The sequence below is a fragment of the Thalassophryne amazonica genome, chromosome 20, assembly GCF_902500255.1.
Source record: "Thalassophryne amazonica chromosome 20, fThaAma1.1, whole genome shotgun sequence".
Classification (NCBI taxonomy): domain Eukaryota; kingdom Metazoa; phylum Chordata; class Actinopteri; order Batrachoidiformes; family Batrachoididae; genus Thalassophryne; species Thalassophryne amazonica.
In genome coordinates this window covers 39790971-39812436 of record NC_047122.1, presented here as the reverse complement: position 1 = coordinate 39812436, position 21466 = coordinate 39790971, and the positions used below count along the sequence as shown (strand labels likewise).

The 21466-nt window shown below is 41.1% G+C and overlaps 1 long non-coding RNA gene across 1 annotated transcript; it reads left to right on the top strand.

Moving 5' to 3' along the window:
• Positions 1 to 1372: 1372 nt before the first annotated feature.
• Positions 1373 to 19065, top strand: LOC117502132. Its single transcript, XR_004558191.1, has 3 exons — positions 1373 to 1472; positions 7483 to 7489; positions 19055 to 19065. It is a non-coding gene; the product is annotated as an uncharacterized LOC117502132 (long non-coding RNA).
• Positions 19066 to 21466: the final 2401 nt, after the last annotated feature.

Below are 21466 nucleotides of genomic sequence, written 5' to 3'. Positions count from 1 at the left end.
GAAACACAAGAGTAAAGCCACTTTCTTCCACTTTCAACAAAGGCTTCATAGATTATGATTCTGTATGGATTTGCTTTCTTTAGAGATTAATTCATGTATATGAACAGTGAATTCAAAGTTTTAAAGGGTCATATTGTGCAAAAATTATTTTTGTCAGTCTTTTATAGTTACATATGGTCTGGGTTTCATGTTAAAAACCTCAAACGTTTCACAGTTCTATGACGGTGCATGCTGAAATTCTCAGACTTTCAGCAAAATTTCAACCTGAAAATCCTGATTTGAGATTTATGTGACGTATGTAACAAAGTTCCTTATCCAGGCGCTGGCTGTCTGTATCATATATTTACAGTTAGCCAGGCTATCACTGTGTGACACACCCACATGGTCTGTGGGAGACACCCAGAGAGGATGGTATGGTCAGAAGCAACTCCTTTCCATTTAACACCCCAATTCCACAAGGCACTGCTCTATTACAATCCTCCATGATCCAGAAAAGGTGCAAAAATGGGATGAAATGGCTTACTCCGGCATGCCTCCTATCAGGCTGGCTTATAAAATGCAGACCTGGAAAGTGGGTGACTTCCAAGGTGCACACCTGGCAACTCACCCAAAAACAAAAGTAAAGCTGCGCCTGGATGGATTCTCAGCCAGAACCACAACAAACACTGCATTTGTTTCAAATTTTTACCCCAATGGAGCACAATCAAACAAGTATCAAGCTGCACTCACTAGGACTACCCTGTTTAAAGCTGTTTGATCATGATTGAAGCTTTTAAGACTAGGAGAACCCGTGTCATGGTCTTAGTCCTCCCCTAGTCTGAGCGATCCTCTACACTATGTCCCTTATTCTGATCGGTCCCCCTGTCTTCACTGCACATGCATCATTTCAGAGAATCAGCAACGATTCACCGATTATCACCTCGTTTCTGCTTCAAGCTGCACTCCAGTCATCATCTGTCACAGCGACAGATATCTGAAGCTTTTGTACAACCATCATTTCCACAAAAATTCTGCATTATTTCATAATAAAAGTGTGTGTGGGGGGGGGGGGGGGGTGGGGGGGGTGGGGAGCGACCAGACCGGGACTCCAGCGCATCTGAGTCTGACTCTCTACACCCAAACCAATCAAAGGGAATAATGTGATTATTAACCATCAGATGACAAAGTAAAACCTCTTAAATCATTTGAAAGTCAGTTTTAAGCAGAAATGAGGTGATAATCTGTTAAACGCTGCTGACACTCCAAAACGATGCATGCGCAGTGAAGGCAGGGGGACAGATCAGAAGGGGGGACCGATTTGATTGCGACACCCATAACTGACCACGTAATGACGTCGATTTGGCAAATCGAGCTGAAATTTATTTCACCCAATTTCAAAACTGGTGCTGATGACGACTGTAACTACTGCGTATACTAAGGTTGTGCAAGATTGACAAAAGATGGATCAAGAAGTTACTGTGATGCTTCAAGACGTGCCCCGATTAATTGTTCGGGATGAAACGGGAAGGAACAGCGGTCTGTGGAAAAGGGATATAAAGCAATGCACACTGTAAAAAAATTTCTTTGAGACCTGAAAATGTGTTTTCAAGGATGTATCATTTCTACGGTGAGTTTCTGGCTCTATTTTTAAAGGATGAGTTCACTTTAATTACATTAGTTATATAAAAACATTGTTAGCAATCAAGCCTCAGAGTGCTGTACGAACATGCTGTTAAAAAAAAATAAAAAAACACTGTAAAAGGAAATGTGTATGAATGCAGCACCCGACAGCAGAACCCTCCATTAACACAACATTAAGTGTCTTTTTTCCCATCTTTAAAATTGTGTAATGGAGTTATTAATGAAGTTATTAGTAAACTTCTCCTGTAATAACTCTTAGAGGTGTTTAATCTGAACACTTCACATTGAGAAACTAATGGGAACTTGGTCATTTTTAACACTTTTTCATTAACAGATAGTTTTAAAAGGTCTGTACTCTGTGTGTGATGGATGAAGGAGAAATGATGAAACTATTAAACTCATTAAAGGACAGACTCGGCCGTCACGCTTTACTGGTAACGCCATACAAACACGTGCTCACTTTGATTCTCTGTTGGTGTTCCACGTTGACTTGAATTAGAGAAAAACTGGAATGTGACTAAGCAGATGTGTGCATGTTTATGTGTGCAAGCGTGTGCACGTACGCCTGGGTCGAAAAAGAATTCTGAAAGTAGACCGACGGTGGGATTGAATGATGTCGTCACAGAAACAGGGATTAGCCTTCTGGGTTGTTGAAAGATGGCTAATTAGTGCTAATGCTTCAACATAAAAGAAAGGAAGGAAGGAAGGAAGGAAGGAAGGAAGGAAGGAAGGAAGGAAGGAAGGAAGGAAGGAAGGAAGGAAGGAAGGAAGGAAGGAAGGAAGGAAGGAAAGGAGGGAAGGGAGAAAGAAAGGAAGAGAAGAAGGATGGATGGATGGGAAGTAAAGAAGAAAGGGAGGAAAGATGGGTGGGAGAGGAGGAAGAAAGGAATGGAGGAAGGTTGGATGGGAGGGGAGAAAGAAAGGAAGCGAGGCTGGCTGGATGGAAAGGGAGAAAGAAAGGAAGGGAGGAAGGATGGATGGGAGAAAGAAAGGAAGAGAATAAGGATGGATGGGAAGGGAGAAAGAAAGGAAGAGAAGGATGGATAGATGTGAAGTGAAGAAGAAAGGGAGGAAGGTTGGATGGGAATGGAGAAAGGAAGGTCAATGGATGGAAGGGGAGAAAGAAGAAAGGGAAGTGAAGGAAAAAGGGAGGAAGGATGGGTGGGATGGAAGGAAGAAAGAGAGAAAAAGAAAAAGGATGAGGATGGGAAAGAAGGAAGGATGCGAAGGGAGAAAGAAAGAAATGAAGGAAGGAATGGAGGATGGAAGGGAGAAAGAAAGGAAGGGAGGAAGGATGATGGATGGGAGAAAGCAATGAAGAGAATAAGGATGGATGGGAAGGGAGAAAGAAAGGAAGAGAAGAAGGATGGATGGATGGATGGATGGATGGATGGATGGATGGATGGATGGATGGATGGATGGATGGATGGATGGATGGATGGGAAGTGAAGAACAAAGGGAGGAAGGATGGGTGGGATAGGGGGAAGAAAGGAATGGAGGAAGGTTGGATGGGAAAGGAGAAAGAAAGGAAGCGAGGCAGGATGACTGGAAAGGGAGAAAGAAAGGAAGAGAAGAAGGAAGAATAGGAAGTGAAGAAGAAAGAGAGGAAGAATGGGTGGGATGGGAGGAAGAAAGGAAGAGAAGAAGGATGAATGGGAACTGAAGAAGAAAGAGAGGAAGAATAGGTGGGATGGGAGGAAGAAAGAAAGAAATGAAGGAAGGAAGGAGGAGTTTTTTTTCACTTCATGTCCGCATTGTAAAGGATGAAGCAGTAGCTTGTTGGAAAGACAGCTGGATGAAAAACAAAAGCTTAACTCAACTCAAGACATAAAGAGCAAACGAAAAAGATAAAACACAAACGAAGACACAGAAACAAGAGCAGAAATAAATAGAAAAAGAGCAGAACCAAAGTCAGCAGACATCAAAGCATCCTTTTATCCAATCTGTTTAGAATTTTAAATCGCCGGTCCAGATCCACCAAAACAAAAGATGAAACGATAATCCGATAATCGTTACAACGTTTCGCATAGGGAAAATATTTCTCAATGCATTTGTGTGTTTATGTGATTGCAAGAGTGAAATGTGCTTAAAGCATGATAAAATATTTAATTTTGTTTTAAGTGGATTTGCCTTTTTTTCCCCCTTTTGTTTGTCAGAATTGGCTTCTGCACAGATGTGTGTGTGTGTGTGTGTGTGTGTGTGTGTGTGTGTGTGTGTGTGTGTGTGTGTGTGTGTGTGTGTGTGTGTGTGTGTGTGTGTGTGTGTGTGTGTGTGTGTGTGTCTTCACGGAATAAAGAGCTGCTGTCTGCATATATACACATAGTGTATGTGTACTTCTGCTAGTATACTAATGCTATACACTCTTACTACAGCACATTTAAGATATATACCTGGAGGAAAAAACCCCCAGATTATCCTTATATTAAAAAAAAAAATCTAATTCTTTTTAGTTATAGAGACAGTCTGGAGAGTGCATTCCTCCACTACGTCCCAGCAGACACTTAAACGAAAAAAGGTCCTGCCGCTTATATTCTGGTGTGACATACCAAAAAAAAAAAAAAAAAAAAAAAAATGAGATCCTGTTTGTTAATAATAACAACAACTACAACTTATATTGGACTTTCCCAGGACTCAAAGCACTAAACAAAATAAACTCCAATAATAAAAGAACACTGCAACAATGCACAAAATTAAATTAAAGAGCCAACAAAAAAACTAAACAAAAACAGCAACAAATAGATTCATGTTTTTAATTGTAGTTTTTCCAACACTGAGATTCAGCAATCTGTGTCCATTTCACAATTTCTTTTGTCTAGACTATGTCAGATAACATCTATTACATTATCCATCACACTTGTGTGTGTGTGTGTGTGTGTGTGTTTGTCCATCTTGTTGTTTTTTTTTTTGTTATTTAACAGTCCTTATGTTGAGTAACAGCACAGCCTGTGGTGTACACATGTGCCACAGTGAGTATCTGTTTGTTGTTAAAGTCACCCAGAAGGAAATGCTGTGTTAAAAAGTGAGTTACACACACAGAAAAAAGGTGCCACTTTATATATAATTTTTTCTTCTTCAAAAGACATTTTTTTTGCCCGGTGCAATTTATACTTTATTGTGACTTAGACGCTGGAAATATGTTACATTCAGATTGATTCAGAGTTCTGTGTATCAGTGTAGTTGTACCTATTACTTTAAAATCAATTTTTCATTCATACTGGTTAATTGTTACACCCCTAACAAGGACCCCAACTATCACTCTCCTGCAAAGGTATCAGCATCTCCAAACACCTCTGTCCAGTGACCTCAGGCATCAATTCATTCTTGGGGTGTGGTGGGAGAGGGGAGTGTATAGTGATCAATACTGGATTCAATGATTACACGCCAATCGTATGTGTTTGAAACATCGCTCAGTACAGCTGATGAAGTGAAGCTTTGTGTAATTGCCTCCACAGTGTGTCGTTATCTTGACTCTTAGAGCATCAGTGTCACCAGACATCCGGCACATTCATTTCCTCCGGGGAAGCGCAGTCAGCTTTATTTATGTATGGTGCCCAACTGCCAGCTACATTATTTAAAACTGACGATCCTCTTATCTGAAGAATTTTACAATCGCTCTAATCACCGACTGCCACTCAGGATGGGGGTCTGCGTAGTTGTTACAGCGGAGGATTTTTAATGTCTGGATTCTCATCACTCAGCAGGCAAGTTCATTGGTGGGTTAATCTCCCAAACCTCCAGTGTGTTTCTTTAGCAAATGTTAAATTACTCCATAGCTCATAGCCGCGGGATGAAAATAAACTCTGTTCTTGTGAGCACTGTTCATATATTCTCATTGTCTGTCTGTTTAGACAATTTAGGCTTCAAAACATCCCAAGGCTGTGTAAATCTACACAAAGAGGACACAGGCTTTTTTTTTTCCCCTTCCTATTCTGAAGGTTAATCACAAGTTGGTAAGGATGGGTAAGTGCCACAGGGCCAGTGAGAGATGGGAAAAATGGAAAATGGGATTGATTATTGAAAAAAAGGTAAGAGAAACTCAGCCCTTTGAATAAGTGTTCTCAGAGGGGGGCACAGACCCATCCGGACACAGCTGTATGTCTATGGTAAAGAGCGATTACCAGCTGGTGTCAAGGCTAACGTGCCCTGGAGCCTCTGACCACAGGGGCCTCAGCCTGGGCAGAACCAAAGGCGAGGCCTGTGGCAGTAAGCACCCCCCGGGCTCTGAGATGGATTTCACTCAGTCACTGAGTAGAACTGCGTTAAAAAAGTCAAGAACGCTTTCAAGGTCTTTACGCCTTGAAAACAGTATGTTTCAAAACAGGGTCTTTATTTGCTTTAGGAACTAGGCAGTAGTACCCCTGAACATGATAGGGAGAGCAAGTGTAGCATCAATACCTTGTTGAGGAGAGAATCTCCTGATATTAACATTGGCTACATGTACATGCCATTAATATTTGGGATAAGGTCAATATTACAGTTTCTAAATCATTAGGAATAACCAGTTTACATGCTTAAGCAGACAGAGTTACTCCTGTATACATGGTCATTGGTATCATTTGGAATATCCCCATCGAAACAGCGACGCACGTCTTTCACCAGTGCTTGATTTGGTCTGGCGTTCGTGCAAATCCTGCTTTGCGTAACTTTTCGGCCACCTTCTTGTAAATGTTGCTATCTTGGTACTTTCTACCATCAATAAAAGACATTATATTCATGTCTTTCACGATACTAATGAAGTACTCAGTTTCCTCCTCCCTCCAAAAGTGTGGTGCTGTGCTGTCGCGTCTGGGTTTCCCCATACTTGTTTACCTCCGCTTCTGTGGTGTCCGGTGGGTTGCGCGCTCCACAAACAAGTAGTTGCCGTACTCAAAAGACCAAGATTCCTTGCAGATAGGACATGCGCAGAACACAAAATAATGTTCCTTTCTATGGGGATATCCCGATGTGCGTTTATATGACCTGATATTCGGGTTAGAAAAGGAGTAACCCAGGGGTCTTATTCGGGTTTTTAAACACCGGAATATGAGCATATTCGTGTTTTTGCGGGTGTTTACATGGCCGTGCGCAACCGGGTTATTGCTAATATTCCAGTTATGAAAGGCTTATTGGCTGCATGTAAACGTGGTCATTGTTTCTGAAAGTTAGTTTCTCTGGAAAATTTTAAATTCATGATGCTGTTCCTGTGTAGAATTCTAATCATGCTCATTGGAGAAGAGGTCCTCAGATAGGTAGATGCCTCACCTTGATAGTGTCTGACCTTGTGACACCAATGACGTTGATCTTCATCTGAATAACTGATTGTTGGCTGACTTTGCCTGTGCTGTTTAGCAATCCAACTCCATACATGTGCCATATTTGGTGCAAATTGGAGTGAAAATCCAGATTTTAACCTTTACATGCTGCAACGGTTTTGTGCACGTGGGAACACAGCAGCTTTTCACAGCAGCTGCACGATGTGGTTATATAAAAATGACATGCCACCCACGGGAATCGAACCCACTCCAAAACCTCTGATTATCAGTCAGAAACTTTACCACTGAGCTACAGATGCTGTCTTGTGAAAGCTGCAGGAAACTGCCTCACATCAGGAAGGACATGGACATATTAAAAAAAAATAAAACCACACACCATATAAAAACACCGTATTTTATTGAATCCCTCTTATCAAGTGGGCAATACAAATAAGATCTGTCTGTTCCTCTGTAGATGAGCCATGGTCACAGACATACAGTCATGAAATGACATGAATGATGAAGTAGTTCGCTCTGGTCATGTCCACATCTGCTGGTCCTGTGCGTCCAGCCAGCTGCGCATGCGTTCTGCCCAACACACGTGTCTTGTGGACGCTGCGCCGCAGGAAAGACACCTCGTCATGTGGAACAGAACTCACATGGGTGGTTTAACAGTCAGATTGCCCGCTGCGTGTTATGATCTAATGGTCCATTTCAACCTGGGAACAGCCTGTCAATGTGCGTGCCATGCATGCGCTCGCTTGCTCGCTGCAGCCTGTCGCAGGCTGTCGCCACAACAATATGTGTTTTTATTTATGTCCACGCAGTGACGGGAACAGTTCAGCTAATCCAATAAAAGATAATTATTGAAGCAAATGTTTTTCCTAGCGGATTAGCTTTTCAGATAAGTTTTAAAATCATCATCGGACCAATTATCTTCCAATGAATTTAGTTCCCATAACATTTTTTTTTTTTTTTTTTTTTTTTGCTGGTAAAGTGAGCAAAAGTTTAACAGTCAAAAACGTTTGTAAGCCCTAAAATCAAACATTTTAGTCTGTCTGTTGTGTGTTTGTAGCAGACTGGCTAAACAGTGACAGACTGTTGCTTGCTGATGACATCATCATTAAGCACAAAACGTGATTGGCCGGTAGACGCAGGGAGCATTGTGTGTAGTGTAGTTTAGGTTCACTTTGGATGTTACAGTGAGTGAGTCCACTCAACACAAAAATAAAATGGACTCATTTTAACATTATTTTCTTTGTGGCTGTAATTTAATCACCAAGACTCGGTGGGGGAGAGGAGCTCTCACAGCACAGCTGTGTGTACAGAGGGACTTTTCTTCACATTTAGACACCGTTTTGGATTTTTTTTTTTTTAAAGAATGCTTTATGTGGATTATTTATTCAGATGAATCCCACTGAAACTAACAGGTAAGAATTTATATTTACTACGTGTATTTTACTCCGCCAATAAATGCATTAATGGACATATTTTGGTTGATTAAGCCACAGGGTTCAAAGCATGTGAAAAAAGCGGTAGCTTTTTAGTTCATAAATGACGGTGTATGTAATACTGAGATGAACTGTGACTTCTAATACTGTGTTTTACTGCTTTTGAAAGATGATGACAGTGTTTGGGGTTTTATTTTTTTATTCATTAATTTTTCGTGCATTTTCATGTGTTTGTGATCCTTGAATTTACCCAGCAGAGAAAAGTGAAAGTGAAACTGGTTTATCAGAAGCCGACAGTGTAATCTGATGTGGCCGCGTCTGAATCAATACTAAAAGTTATCGGTTATCTGTAATAAAGATACATTTTTATCAGTTTAGCGTCATAAAAGCTACCTTTTCAGTTATCGGATTAATGGTTATCGAAGCTAACTTTTTGGTTAGCTGTGCCCACCACTGTGTCCACGCAAGGACAGCAAGCAGACACACACGCATCACAGTGGGCAGTTGTTAGTCCGGGTCCATCCAAACAGAGTCCGAGTTGTCCAGCTGTGATGTCCAGATCCACAGATCTCCACAGCTGCTTCTGTTGGCGGCCACACCTCCTGTGAGTTCAGCACACACACCAACATGTCAGTGTGTGTATTTGCAAAGCCACACTCGTGGGGCACTTAGACAAATTTCACTGCCAGCACGACAATGATGGTCTGCTGACTGTTGTCATGTTAATAGTGCAAATGGCCACATATTTTCTAAGTGCCATGCGAGCGGTGTTAGATGTTCGTGCGTGTCACCTGGAATTTGGACGACACCTGCTGCGAGAGGGTTCCATGAGCTTGCACAGCGCACACTCTGTTTTTCAGCCACTGGTGTGCACAAATAGTTGCAGCAACAGGTGTACGAGGCAGCTGTGATTTTACATGTTTTGCACACAATTCCTGTTTCATGTGCACTTTATGAGCAAATCGAGCAAAGTTTGCACTATGTGTGTAGGGGCCCTAACTTTCGATTCCTGCACAAACTGAAATTGACCTTTGTCACCATTTGTGCTGTTTTTAACCCATAACATTCAGTCACAGACAGTCCAAACTACACCTTTTTGGAATCTTTATGCTCAGACAAATAATGTGGTATAGTTTTCAATATCACTGGAGCATCTTTAATTTTGACACTACCTGGCTGTCTATTGAAATTTTTTTTTTTCTTCTCAAAAGAGTAATGTCTAAGGAGTATTTGTCCCGAATTTATTGCTTCTATCACTATTTGCAGGATTGTTTCAGTTATCTGCTGCAATAAAGGGGCTGAATAAGTTTTCAAAACGCTGTATAATTATTGTAGCTGAATTGCAGCAGTACATTTAGTTACTACAGTTGTTGCAGTAGTTGTAGTAGCTGTTCTTGTGGTTGCAGAAGTTGTAATTGCAGTCATCATCACTGTCATGTGAAAAAATATTTGTAACATTAATTGATTAGTATCTTTGGCATTAACAAAATAGGGGAGTAAAATCTCACATTTGATTGTTTTTGTGTGTGTGTGTGTGTGTGTGTGTGTGTGTGTGTGTGTGTGTGTGTGTGTGTGTGTGTGTGTGTGTGTGTGTGTGTGTGTGTGTGTGTGTGTGTGTGTGTGTGTGTTTGTTTGGACATTTTAAACAAGATTTTCTGTGCACAGAAACAAATGCTACATTTTGTCCAAAGTCTAGGCTGCCTAAAACATTTGCACAGCAGTGTATTTCCTAAAACCAGGCTCACATAAGGACAGTCATACTCGCCGTGACTGAGCGTGTATGGAAAGCCACAGAGGCCATCTTTGTCACTGTTTACATTTGCTCTTTGAAGCGGTCGTAACGTTCCGTGTTAGTTTTGATGCTCTACTGATCAGAATGTTTTTGTGTGACGCACTGGAAAATGGAAAGTCTGATTCTCTTGCTTACTTCAGCTTTCTGTCTCGCTCATGCCCCTTCTCTTCCTCTACACTTATTGACCGATTATTACGTTTGACTTGGCTGTGAAGGTGATGCATTCATCTTTTTTTCTTTAAATAAAATATGGAAATATTGGTGGTTATGTGTGTGTGTGTGTGTGTGTGTGTGCGTACCACACATTTCCTAATGTGTGTCATTTGGACATGAAAAATGAACCACAATGGCCCTCAAACCGCTCAAGCATCCACCAGAGTAATAATGGACAACGCCATTATAGGAGTGGTTAGAATTCTGACTGTTACGGACTACGGATTCGTGCTGGATTATGTTGATGTGCAAACAAACTTACAAGTAAGTGTGTGTATCTGATGACAGTAATGTGTTGTGATGTTCAATATAACTGCTGTCTTTATGCGTTTTTCAGCTTTTTTCCGTTTGGATTTTCCATTTTTGCATCTCCTCAGTTGCCACAGCTCTTCTTCCAAGCATGACTTTATGGAGAATATAAAGTTTGATCCGTGCATAAAGGAATGAATTCAAAGCTAAATCTTTACAACAGTGTGCAGCCTGGTTTCAAAGACACACCAACAATAATTTTAAAAGGTTACACTTCTTCTCATTCAAAGAGGGTTTTTTTTTTTCCATTGCTGGGAAACTGTACTCTGTAATCAGGGATCTGAACTCTGTTATATTATTATGAATATGTTGCTGTTCATAATCATGCTTTGCTGATGAGGTTGTGCTTTATCTGCATCTGTTGGTTTGCTATGTTTGTTAAGCATTTTTGTGTCAGTGTCCATGACGCACCCAGGAAATACTGATCACAATAGGAAGAGTATTTTGTTTGAGATGATCTAGATTAAAGAGATGATCCAGATTAAAGTTTACTTGTTTGACCCGTTTTCCCGCACTGCCCTGCAGCGGGCGACTCTGACCTGCATCCCAGAGGTTGTTTCAGCTCATGAAGTAAAACACTGCAACAAGACAAAAGGCATTTTAGTTGTTATGGGTCACGTTTTGGCTCTGGTTCTGTTTTCCTATTTTTGTTACTGACTTATTTCTGGTAACTTTCTCTTTGTAATATTTAGTGCTTATCAACCATGCTTTATTCTTACATCTCTCCTATGTTGTTAGTTTCAACTTTGGGGTTGTCAACTTTAGTATTTGCATGTCTACATACGGTACGTCTGGGTTTAATTGCTCTGAATCTTTTACAAATGTAGTTGCAGCATCTCCCCAGATAGTCCCCAGATTGTATTGGGTTCCTCCCTGCTCTCTTGCATTTTATATTACAGTGTTTTTGATTCTACGTTACTGACTTTTACTGTCATTCCAGACTTCTATTTTTACTGTTGCTCCTCAATGGATGGTTCCTCAATGTACACGCTTGTTGCCATTTCAGATTCCCGTCTATCACTTACCATTTGGACTTTGTGATGAAAGAATCTGCTTTTTTGAACTCATTCTCTGTTTTGGATAATTCTGCTGCTAAAGCTTTTGAAAGACTGTTGCTACTGAATAACTTTGGTTCATGAATTCTGGATTATGGATTACTCTTCTGCTAGCCTCAGATATACTGGTTTGAGCCGATTACCACATGCCTATTACTGACCATTCTTCTTGCCTGCCATGCCGCTGTTGTTGGTTTCCTCTTAATTGTAATAATTATTACAAAAAAAATAAAATAAATCTGTTTGCATCATCCTTCATTGTGGTTCTCTGCGTTGGGGTCCTTGACTAGATCAATTATATTTAACCATTATTTCATGACCATTTCTGTTATGGCACCCTGCGAACATACTGGTGAGTTTTGAAATGACATATAAGCTTCAGTGTTTCATCTCAGCTGAAAATAAAGCATTTTAAAAAATAATTTGAAGGCGTGGCTTCCATCTGCATCAGAGTGAGAAAGGAATCAATGCTGAGCAGTTTGGTGATCAAGTCGGATTATTTTTTGACATTTTAATATCCTTATTAACGAGGTCCATGAGTCACTGAGGTAGTCAGATTTACTAAGTACCATGATTTATTTTGCATATATGAGTTCAGGGTATGTTTGAAAGGAAATGTACTGATGTTACATTATCCTTAAGCTCATTCTCAATTTCACACATACACATCCCAGGGAGTCACAGTTTGAAACCTTGGAAAACTTTAGTAGATCCAGGAGGGGTATGTGTAGAGCCAAAATATTCCATCGTTGTGCCTTGGTCTTGCTTTGTGCAATATGTCAAGACTTCGTTCATCCCATAAGGAACTTTGACATGCTTTGGTAATCCTGTGCATTTCCATGGCATCTGTAACATTGTCATACATCCCGTGACAGCACCAGAAGCCTCATGTACAAAGCGTGCGTACGCACAAAAACGTGGTGTACATCTGTCTCCACAACAACGTTCAGGTGTATCAAACGTGAAATGACCCTGGAAATGTGCGGTGCACCATGCAAAAATCCTAGCTAGCGTATGCACGTTTCTACAGCTGTTGTTCCACTGCCGACACGTAGAGGTGATGCTGGGAACCATTAATTGTGTGAAAACATTGAAGTCATCACAGTGATGTACACAACAGAGACACACTTATGAGCAATTAACACACCCACATGTTTGCAATCATATGGGTGGATATACAAGCATGCGTAAAGTGATGCGGAAAATGGCACTAACAATGGCTCCATTGGCGTTGTTAGGGGACTTGCAAATGGTGCAGTCCTAGGTGAGCGTGTATTCAGGGAATGCTATGATTTACTTGCAAATGATGATAATTGGCTCATAAATTGATTCAGATCACCAAGGCCAGTGTTACTGGAGTTGCGCACACAGAACTGCGGCTGACCTAGAGCGCAATACGGCAAGGATCCATGGGTTGTCTGTGCCCACACAGGTGCTGACCATGCTGGGCTTCCTAGCAACTGGGGTATTCCAGCTGGAGCTGGCCGATTGGTCAGGAGTGTGCCTGTCAACTTTGAGCCGAGTCGTGCCAGCTGTGTAGAACGGAATCATTCAAATGTCATCCAGGTACATCACATTGCAACATTAAAATGCAATTTGCAGTGAGAGCTGGTTTCCCTAATGTAATCAGAGCTATTGACTGCACACATATTGTTATAAAGGCGCCATCACATGATGTGAATAGGGAATATTTTCATTCCATCAATGTTCAAATCATATGTGATGCACAAATGCATCTACCTAACATCGGGGCTAGGTGGCCTAGTTCAATGCATGACTCATTCATCCTGACTAACAGTGTGGTTGGGGCAGCCAGTCTCACTCTTTTTTTTCATGCTCCCATCACAAAATGAGTGACATTTGCGTGACATGTTTTTTAATTTTACTATTTCTAACCCTAACCTCTTCTCCTAACCCTAAGCATCACGTAACTGTCTCTCTTCCGTAAACCCTAACCCCCCCAGACCCCCTGTGTCACCCAGTATTTCATGCCTCTGTCTGGTGTGTGGGTGGTGAGTAAATAGTTTAATTATTAATTGTTCCAAATGAAACCAGTGCAGACACATTTGGGATGTGCACATTCAAATATGTTCTTTGTTATTTGAATGAATTAATTTATTCGGCACACACATATCCAAAACAACAAGAAACTTACAAAGAAAGAAAATAATCCAACATGCATTTATTTTGTTTGTTTATGGATGGTGAAACTAGAGCTTCTTAACAAGCCTCTGATTGGTTCCCTGTGTTCAGTATTTGCCAATATATGTGCGTGTATAGTTGTGATGTCACACACTGTCAGTTGCACCTCATTCTCTTTAACTTCAGTGTGTGTGCACTTCTTCCGCTTCATGTTTATTCTGGTTGAAGGGGTACCAAATAAAACATCACTGCGTATGTCCACTACATTTACTTTATTTACGTCATTTACTCCACTTCATCTGTAGCTCACACTCAGTTAAATTCCTTCTGGGCAGACAGGGGAATCGCCAGGGCCCAGGGCCTATTTAAACACATTTGCATATTTAAATAAGGGTGTAGACAGGGAAGAGTTTGGTACTTCTGCATGTGCGCTTAATTTCACATTCAGTGGGATGTACTAGAGGAACGTGCTTGGATCCATGTGTACTCACACTTTGATACAATTATTTGTACTTACGCCAGTTTCTGGGTTTTCACGTACGCCATGTTTCAGTAGGAAATCCATGCAAGTCTTTGTACATGAGGCCCCTGTATGTTTTCTGGATGTGGCAGGTTGTGCTATGTGTTCCGTTTTTGCAAACATCACATTACAATTCGGCACAATCCGTGAGGGCTCTGATACCCGAGGCAAGGTTTTACATTGTGGCACACAGACACAGAACGCACATCTGCTATTACAAAGGCGATTTAAAAGGAAAAAAGTTGCTGGAGCCACCTGGCGTTTGGCGCCCAAGGCAACCACCAATGCCACGGACCGCCACTGGGCACTTCACCAAACCATGCATGAAATCACATTTGTGGCACACTGTAATCTTCTCACGTTGGTTTGTAATGGTTATAAAGCGTGAAGTCAACACACGATCAATCATGTACTCGTATATCTCATGAAAATGGACACGCAACAATTCCTGCAGACCTGCGGTGAATTCTACCTTCACACAATGAAGAGGCTGTATGGTCACAAGTAGAATAATGGATAAAAAACTTTTAAAAAATTCAGGATTGCTCAGGTTTGGTGCAGGTATTTCCTCCAACAAACATTCAATGCAAAACTTCACAGGCGTATTTATTTGTCTTGGTGCACTTTGTTCAGGAAAGGACACAAACCACAGCCAAACCCCACTGAACTTGGTAATGATGCCTAAACATCAAACCAGACGCACATTTTCCACATTTGGTATATGTCCTGCTCTAAGCATGTACAGTGTAAAAGAGGCAGGGAGAAAGAAAAAAAATGTGTGCGTGTTGCTTTCCTCGTGCGTTATATGATTAGATTTGTCTCCTTTACCTTCAGGCGTGTTGTTTTTGTCGGCCAGCCAGTATATAAAAGCTATGGGCTCACACACTTACCATTATACACACACACACACACACACAGAAGCACACTGCTTGTCTTCCACAAAAACACACACTTTTAAGACCCTTGTGACACATCAGTGCACAGTCATGGATGGGTGCCAATAATTCATCTATAGTGCAATATTACTCATGTAGAACACACATGCACACGGCAAAGCCATTAGTTAGTCTGAGCGCCAGACGCTCCGAGCTTTGTCGCATCATAACACTCCCTTTGTTTCAGCATTACAAAAGGTTTATTGTAATGAGAGGTACTCACATTTTTTACTGAAGCTTTATAAAGTTGCAAAAGCAGAGAAAAGTCCTTCACATACAGAGAAACGCAGGGGAAAAAAATATTATCAGGTAAACCTGAATATTTTTTCTTTGATTCCTCAGAAAAGTATCTGCCTGGGAACATTTGTGAACATGATTATTATTGGAAGAGGAATAGGTTACATAAAATGCTTTTAAAGCTCTCCTCAGAAAGTCTGATGGGAATCCTACAGGAAAAGAATATCTTAAAGAAATCAAGCACGAATCCTTAATTTCCTGTAGGATTCAAAATCTTGCAGGATTCCTATAGTACTTTTTGCGGGTTATGGGTTATATGCGGATAAGATATACACTCTCGAAGCAAATTCCTGAAGGGAAAATTTTGTCAGAATTCAAATACAGTAGGAATTCCTACAGCATTCCTGTATGAAAGATGTCTTATAAGATACAGAAGGGAATTCCTGTTGGAAAATATCCAAACAAAAAGAAAAAGGTTTTCCTTACCACTGTTGCCAACATGCTTGCTCCTGGTGATCTCCCTGTTCCACTCAGCTCTAATGATCAAAGTCAGGTGTGCTCAGCCAATCAAGAGTAAGGAAACACCAGATCTGTCTAATCAGCTGTGGTTGCAGTAGGTATACATGGACAACATGCAGGGTGGGTGATCTCTAAGAGCAGGGCTGGTGGCTGGTGACCCCTGAGCTAAACCATACTCCTGTATAGTGGTTTGGTATGATATGTTATGGTTTGGCGCAATATAAATAAATTTTATTGAAATTAATGTCCAAATATGTTGGTGATGTAGTACAGCAGATAACTGAAATAATCTTTCGAATAGTGATACAACCACCAAATTTGGCACAAATAGTCCTTAGACATTAGTGTTTTTGGAAGAAAAAAAAAAAAAAAATGGGCTGGCCACTTGGAATTTTCAATAGGCAGCCAGGTAGGGGTCAATTGAAGAATTACACTGGGGGCAAAATTTTTAAAATGAAAAATGAAAACTATACCACATTATTTGTCTGAATATAAATATTCCAAAAAGGTATAGTTTGGACTATCTATGACTAAATGTTACAGCGTTATGGAGAAAAACAGCAGGAAGGGTGACAAAGGTCAAGTTCAGTTTATACAGGGGTCAAAAATTAAAGTTGCTTCAATTTTGGTAAAAAGTGGTGCAAATTATTGGTTGAGCAAATAGGATTAATAAATGGAATAGGTTTGATTGTGTTGAATGTTTGGTGTCCACAGTAAAGGTTAAACAATGTTGACGTCCATTGAATTCTAATGACGTGACATGTATGTTACCCCTTAACGTGATAACTAAGCATGACACATGGTGCAAACGATTCTTTTTTAAGCCCTATTAACTGGACTCTTTATGTTCAGACAAACAATGTCGTATAGTTTTAAATATGATTGGAGCATTTTAAAATTTTGACCCCTGTGTAATTCTTCAACTGACCCCCTCCCTGGCCACTTATTGAAAATTCAAGTGGCCAGTCCATTGTTTTTTGTTTTGTTTTGTTTTTCTAAAAGAGAAATGCTTAAGGAACATTTGTGTTGAATTTGGTCCTTGCATCACCATTTGAAGGATTCCTCTGTAAATATTCTGTTATCTGCTCCACTAAAGGAACATTGGCTTTAAACTTTGCCTGCAATGTGATGCAGGCAAAGAATATCCAAGTCATATTCCCACTAAGTTTGATCCATCTAGTCTTCTTGGTTGTTACAATATACAAATAGGGGTTTTCCTTGACTTCCTTGATCGTTTACGCTTTGACCAAACTATTTCAAAATCTAATCACCTCTCGATATCTATCCAAGTAATTTTCTCACCAACTTTGAAGGAAATCCATCTAGCCATTTTTGAGTTGAAGTCCACAGTCACAGAAAAGTAGGTTTCATTGAAACTTACTTTTCTAGTTTTCAAATGAGCCACTCTTTGTAGGCTCACAAATTCCAGCACATTTTTAAATGGTCCAGTTAAATGAATCTGTGCAAAATAGGATTAAACTTCACGGAACCAGGAGACTGGCATATCAGATTAACATTTGCATCCATACTATTGTTTCATGTAAACTATTGCACTGGACTTGAATGTGACCATAATAAAAATTAAATTCTATAAACTCAAAGAGCTGCAGTCTCATGGTTATTCAGATTAAGGAGGCTGTGTATTTGAAAAATAGTTTCTGGATTCCGTGACTGATTACACGTGTACGAAACCATTCACTAATCTGTAATAGATTAAGGGCAGCCTCCTGAAGTTTCCCGCTTGTTCCCATGCAAAATTATTGAAGTGAAAATGGAAATGATTCATTTTAGTATTTCTGTTCTGTGCCGGCATCATTAATTTTACCGCTGCGACACCTCTGCTGCAGCTCGGTCACAGCTTGTTGATCTTTCAGAGGGACAGTTTGTTTCGTGGTTGCGGCGCCACGCCTGCCCTCCCACGCAGGCATTAGTCGCTGTGCACATCCGCCCTGTCACAGGGTCAGAGCTGCAGCTCAGAGGAGGATATTGACACAATTAAAGCAAAATTCCACCCACCATTGATCTATTACTTTCAGATATCAATCTGCAGCGCTGAGTGCATCCCGCCAGTCGATTTCAGAACCTCATCCTGCCTCGTTTATTTGCAGTTAAAGGTTTTCTGCATATCCCGCAAAGACTACCGCCAATCCCCAGAGAGCGAAAATGAACTTGTTGCTTCCAGTCGACACTGTGTAGGTGGAAAAAGCGGCAGCCAACGCAATAGTTAGGGCAAAGAGAGTAGGATTTGTTCCAGTAAAGAAAAAGTGAGTCACGCTCCACTCGAAATGCAACAGGTTTTGTAGCTGCAATGCATTATGGGTCTATTTAGGCAGCCTTTCTCTCCTTGAATTTCATTCTTTATGAGAGTTGACAGTTTGTGAAAACATTTTGAAAGAAGTCGTCGCTCTGATTGGCGGAGTGACACCAACATTTGATCATGGTCACAGACAAACTCCACTTAACTCCACGGGACGTAGGCGTAGCTAAGGCGCTGGATTTGAGGGATTAAACCCTCCCATAATATTCCACTCGTGGTGACGGCACAAACGAGGCTTTTTTGATACTTTGAACCAAATGAACCAATTACTTCAGAAAATGATTTCACCAGAAGCAGGCTGGTGACCAGAAGGTCATAGGTTTAATTCCTAAGACAGACTGGAAAAACATATGAAAGCTATGTGGCGGTGAAGGCGAAAAAAACAGCACAGTCTCACTGTAATTACCATGTTCTGGCTTCAAAATCAAGCACTTTGTCAACAACGTTTTCATTCCACTCAGAAACTAGCCCCTCAGTGACCGGAGCAGTCTGGCTTCACACCCAGGAAGTCAGCTATTGATTGCATCCAGGATCCACCGCATTGCTTTGAAGATCCAAGTCAACCATGAGCTGCAGCATTCTAGAGAACAGCAGCCCAGGTGCCTTTGTGGCTGAAGAAAAGTTCATTTATTGACGTTGACTTCACCTGTGACACTGTGATCTTTGTCGAATCAATGGATGTTCTGACTGCTCCACTTGATAAGCTATGGGAGGATTTTCTATTGTCCAGGATCAAGACCAACATCCATGTTTTCAATGACTTCTTTGACTGGATCTTCTGAAGTTCCTGTGTGCAGTAAAAGCGTTGTCCTTGTTGAGATATTCACTTGTTTTGGCAATGTCTCTGGTTTTTTGGCCTTTGAGACACCTCGGAAGAGTTTGCAGAGTCTTGAGGTTACTGGACAGAAGTGTTGCATAATATTAATACCTGTGCAGGAGAAAGAAGATCCAAGTCTTTACAGTCCTGATGCTTCTTGTCTAACCTTACAGTCAGATTAGCTACAAGGGATAGAGGAAAAGCAACCAGCTGCCATTCATTTTCAGTCAGGGTGGGTGTTTTATTGTGACAAAAGGCAAGTTGTTGCAATGCCGACAGCTAGGTGGGGTTAAAATAGACTAGAGGTCTGTTATGCAAATGCTGAGTGATGCAATATGGTGACTGCCGATCTGACTGTAGACATTGTATCTGCAGCGTGACGTATGTCACTTGCACAACAACCAAAAAAATCATCATAGACAGCTGTATTTCTGTATAAATCTAGTATACTTGGCATTTTTTTTATTTTTATATTTTATAAAAGATAGCAAGAAATAGAGACTTTTAAGTCTAAAAACCTGTTTTTGTAACCAGATCATACCTCGGAGGTCATTTACTAGATATCTTTGTTGTGTGGGCCGCCAGAAGAGGAGGTACTGCTGGCCCACCACCAGAGGGTGCCCTGCCTGAAGTGCTGGCTTCAGGCACGAGAGGGCGCTGCCGCCACGGACACAGCCGGGGTTGACAGCTGTCAACTCATGACAGCGGTCACCCATCTCCACTTCATCAATCCACTCCATAAAAGCCGGACATCATCTCCACCTCACTGCCAAAATATCATCTACCTGTGAAGGTAATTGTCTCTGCTGAGTTAAACATTGAGTAATAATCTGAACTTCTTTGCAGCCGTATTCTTGTAGCATTTCCTTATCTGTGGGATTGGCGTAAAGTGTGATCAGCGATGGCTTCGCTTCACACTCCAGCCAGATAAGTGATTTAACAGGAGCTGCATGAGTGTGTGATTAGAGGTGGAGGTGACTTTCCACCTTCTGACTGTTTTTGTTACTGGGTGTGCACACACCCACATCTCACTGTTTGTGCTCCTCGCCAGCAGTACCAGATCCGACAGTCGGGGACGGTGACCACCTGGGAATTCGGGACTTGGCAGCTCCAGTATTCACCAGGTTCGGTGGCGGTGGAAATCGTGTGGTTCCGGCTCTTCTCAGGACAGACGTCTTCTATCCTCGAGCCTGCCCACACGTCACCGTTGTGTATTGACTGCTATCAGATTCTGTGATTGTCTGTATAATCGTTGTGCACATTCACAACATTAAATTGTTACCTTTTGGCTCATCTATTGACCATTCATTTGCGCCCCCTGTTGTGGATCTGTGTCACTACACTTTCCCCAACAATCTTACCGCTAACCAGAAGTTAGTGAGGTAACAATTGATACAGGAGCATCATTGTGACATTTTAAATGCAACAAATCAATCAAACTTTGCTTCCTTCAAGCAGTCAAACAGGGAGGAAAAACTTGTAGTGACAGTCTTGGATCCTAACCAGTTACTTAAGGCAAAGACTGGGTGTCATTGGTAACAGGTCTCTTTGGCAAATCCTTGGGTTGATTGACTTTTGGTAGATGAGTCATGGATGAGGGACTTGGATGAGGGATATCACGTGCACGGTGAGGGAACATCAGCGACTAATATTTTTTGGCCATATGATATGTTTCTGTGGCCATGATCCAGCAGGCGGGTGCCTCCGTGTTGAGGACACCAGCCACAGGAAAAGGCCAAGGGGATACTTGTGTTCTACTGTCGTAGATCGATGGTTACTTTTGAGAAGTTGGATGAGGTATTTGTTTGTCTGGGAATTTGCCATGCAGGATTCTTGGCAGTGTTGTGATGTAGTGAATGTGGTGGTGTGAGCCATTCGACCTGAGTTGAACAGCTGTTCGAACAGCTTTTCTACTCGTTCCAGACAATCGTGAAATTCTTCATATCAACCTCTGCATCACTAGGGGTTCCTGAAGATGATGGGTGAATATTTTTAGGGTTAGTGTTTCCCTGTGCGTCACATATTGACCTTCAGTCACGACAATGGTTTTACGTCAAAATGTGATGAGCTGGGTGTGAGACTGAAAAAGAAAACACTGATTTTCTTGTTTTAGAAAATGAGTCACCATTTCAAAAACTTTAAATAAAAAAAATTTAAAAATAAAATATTTTCTCCGGAAAATGAATCACTGTTCCGAAAGAACTGAAAAATTACACACAACACACACACACACACACACACACACACACACACACACACACACAAAATTAGTAGGAAAGATTGCGTACGAGGTCTGTCAATAAAGTAA